At 40.5% G+C, this 4,041-nt stretch overlaps 1 pseudogene; it reads right to left on the reverse strand.

Annotated features, from left to right (window-relative positions):
• Window positions 1–3,166: 3,166 nt before the first annotated feature.
• Window positions 3,167–4,041, reverse strand: part of LOC123139690 (probable glutathione S-transferase GSTU6) — a 14,087-nt pseudogene continuing 13,212 nt past the window's right edge.

Here is a 4,041-nt window from a genome sequence, read left to right on the forward strand (position 1 = left end):
TCAAAGGAGGACCAGGTGTCCATCCTGGTTATCCTTAAAATCACGATCGATGGTTTTGAGGATAAATATCTAAGCTTGCCTGCACCAGAAGGCCGTATGAAGGCGGGTAAGTTTCAATCCAGCAAAGGCAAAGCGCTCAAGCGGTTTTTAGATTAGATTGAAAAATATGCTTCAAGCAGGGTGAAAGAAATCCAGATCAAGTCTGTTATTCAGGCTTTACCGGTTTATGCAATGGGTATTTTTAAATTCCCTGCTTCACTCTACGATGAGTTATCCTAGATTATTAGGAATTTTTGGTGGGGCGATGAAGAGAAAAGGAAAAGAACACATTGGTTGGATTGGGATAAGATGACGAGACCAAAAAGTGAACGGGGTATGAGATTTCGCGATCTTCGGCTTTTTAATCAAACACTTTTGGCAAAACAAGCTTGGCGTCTTTTCATTTTTTCGGACTCTCCGTGTGCAAAGGTGATGAATGCTATATATTATCCTCATGGGCATCTTATTGATATCATTTTCCCTCAAGATCTATCCCTTTCTTGGCAAGGAATTATTCATGACCTTGAACTGCTAAAAAGGCATCATATGGAGAGTGGTCGATGTGACTAGTATAAATATGTGGAGGGATAATTGGATCCCTAAGGGAATATGGTCTTCAAATCTCTGCAAAGAAGAACAGAACTAGAATCAAATGGGTGTCCGAGTTATTCTTGGGTGGGACTAGGAGATGGGATGAAAACATGATCAGACATCTATTTCTTATCCATGATGCAGAGGAGATCCTAAAGTTGCACCCTCTTAGAATGGGTGAGGGAGATATTATTGCTTGGCACCACGAGAAAAGTGGTTTGTTCTCGGTGAAGAGTGCGTATAGACTGGAACTGAATCTTAAGGATTTGAAGATCGATTTAGGCAATTCGAGTGGTGCGAATGGAGATAGGAGGCTCTGGAATATAATTTGGAATGCTAATGTTCCCCAGAAAATTAGAATTTTTACCTGGAGGGCTGCTTCTAATAGTCTGGCGGTTCCAGTCAACAGGGTCAAACATCATCAAGCTATTCTAGGTATGTGCTCAATCTGTGGTACTGAAGATGGATGTATTTTTCACGCGTTGGTGAGTTGTCCCAAGGCTCGTGTGTTTTGTATGGCGCTGAATGAAGTGTGGAATTTACCAACCGAGGAAATTTTCAATATTATGGACCGGAATGGTTTCTTATTTTATTGGACCAATTAAATTCGCCTGTGCGTGAGCAAACTATATTCATGTTCCGGAGAGTTCGGCATCTGAGGAATGATTTGATCTTTGGTAAGGGAATGGAATCCATCACAGCCTCAGTGAGCTTTGCAGAAAATTATTGGTTATCTTTCTCGTCTTGTCATGGTAAATTGCAGGCAAGCAAGCGGAGGTGGAATTTCAGCCAACCACTAACGTTGAGAGGAAGTTTATTCCTTGGCAGTCCCATACCTTAGGGTTCTACAAGATTAATGTCAATGCAAGTTTTGTGGAGGCCATTAAAATGGCGAGCATAGAGGTGGTTGTGAGAAACCATTGTGGACAAGTTATTCTTTCTTCCTGGGATTATATTGGAGCTTGATATAGCGTCGAGGAAGCGGAACTTAGAGCATCTCTGTCTGACATGTATCTTGGTATGACACTAGACAAGCCCGTAATTTTGGAAATTGATTGCTCCTCTGTGGCCTCAGTTCTTGGAAGAGATTGTATGTACATGTCCTCCCTTGTTGATCTAAAGAAGGAGGCGGTAAATGTCTCAAAGATGCTAGTGAATTTGCAGATTTCAAAGATCAACATGAGGGCAAATCAGGTGGCTCACGAGATTGCAAAGTTTAGTTTTGATAATAGAGCTCATGGGTTTCTTTTTCATTCTGTTCCGCCTGTGTGGCAAAGTTTGTAATGAATGATTGTACGAAAATTTTAAGTTAATTAATACATGTTTTTAAAAAAAAAAGCTGTACGAAGGGTTTACTCCGTCGGATCCTGCACTATTTTTAGGGATCGGTTAGAAATACCCTTAGCCGACCGATAACGCTAGGAGACAATTACCATTTCTATGACTGGCGAGGTTGGGAACTAATCGTGTGTCCTCATCGAGGAGACTGTCCATCTGTTTTTTCTAACCGACATTCTTCTCGAGATTTTTCACAAGATTTAGGACCAGAGAGGTTGGATATTCCACATCTACTGAACATTTCAAGTTTGAAGACGGCGTCTATCAACACGACTTAATTGAAGGTGTTATGCGGGATTAACCATTGGTTATAATTAATAAAATTCTCTTGTAAGTCCCCTAAAACCTCAAACTACAACATTGTCGATTCAAGTAAGATGTTTAAAGAATAGTCTAGTATATTGTAATCATTTGGGAAATTGTACTTTGTAATTCTCTACAATATTAATAAGTAAACTATTTTTCTATATTTAATTACCTTTTTATGTTTGTATAGGTATATACATTGGCAGACTTCATATTTATAAGAAAACTCCTCCACTTAGTGTGTTTGTTTTCATATGCCGCCCTTCCTCACTTGCTTGAATGGAATGAATATGTCCTTCGTCTAGTCAAGGAGGGAAAACACCCACTATGGTACAGGACCGTGACCCTTCTAACCCATTACATGACAAAGAAATCCATTTGTGTCATGATCGATCCACGCCTTACCATAGTACCGGGAGAAGCAGACCTACTTCTAGAAGATTAAATACTGATCTACTGGAATCGGCCTTAGGTGACGCCTCCCTAGTTGTCGAGGCACATTATTAGATTATATAAATTATAAAGTTTACACTAGGCTTACCACTACTAAAACACAAGCTTAATGCAATAGTTATACCATCATCCCTAATCTATCTCCCCTCTAAATCTAGGAACATGTTTTTAGACCGTTACTCTTCCTTACTCTCCCACCCTAAAATCCAGAATCCTAACTCGTCGGCGATAGTGAGCTATTTGTACTGGGGAGGAAGTGAAGAATGTAAAAACGAGGATGAAACTCAAATCTAATATACTACATTGTTCATATTACATCAAGCATTTGAGAGAGAAAACAATTAGACCAGCGGCGGTCTACATATTGTAACATATATTTCTTGCAATGCAACATAGATCCTTATATTTCTTATTCTCAAAGTAAATTGAGCATTCCATCTTAATTTAGAGCCTTTTGGGCCTGTTTCATCTTGGCAAACGCGGCCAACCTACCGATGTCTGGAAGAACCATCTTGGCAGGGTCTAGCTCACTAAAGTGCTCCATCATCCATACCAGCAAAAGCGGGGTCTTGGTGGCGTCATGGAACTCCCTACCATAGAGCTCCCCGGTCGGTTGCACCATGCTGACCATACCACCCAAAATGACATCAACATACCTGACATTGTCTCCGCCGAAGAAAGGCTTACCCCTGCAGGATTTCGTCAGTGCCCGTTGTTGTGTCTCCTCTGATGCGAAAGTCTGCTCCCTTCCTTCATCTTTCTTCTTGTCTGTCTTCCTCCCAAACATCTTTCACCATGGTGCAACTAGCTGCAAGGTCACAAACATATATACATATACATACATTTTTTTCTTCTGTAACACAAAACTTTGAGCACTGATTTTGTTTGTTTTTTTGGTGAGGGCTCCTTGAATGTTATTTGCGGATGAAATTTTGCAAAAAGCTAATACTTCTGATCGTGTTTGGAGTTCCAAAATTTCAGTTTTTTCATTTTTTTTATGATTTTACAGTTCATGAAGGGTGTAGGTACACGAGTAGAAAATCCCCTCTCATGCATATACATACATAAACATAGTGTATATTATGTGCTACATGGACAGAGTAGTGAGATTGCTACATGTTTCAAGAGAAGAGATCGAACGCATCGATTCTATTGCACTTGGGCATAGATATAGTTTACAGGGAGAGGCATGTAGCCACGATCGAAGTCGTGGGGTGGCCATGATCAGAGGAGGTGGGCCAGTGTGCTTACAGGGAAAACTGCACACACACACTCCTGTCTACGGTACAATTACAGCGTACAAATACAGTATGC

The sequence above is a fragment of the Triticum aestivum genome, chromosome 6B (genome assembly GCF_018294505.1).
Source record: "Triticum aestivum cultivar Chinese Spring chromosome 6B, IWGSC CS RefSeq v2.1, whole genome shotgun sequence".
NCBI classification, from domain to species: domain Eukaryota; kingdom Viridiplantae; phylum Streptophyta; class Magnoliopsida; order Poales; family Poaceae; genus Triticum; species Triticum aestivum.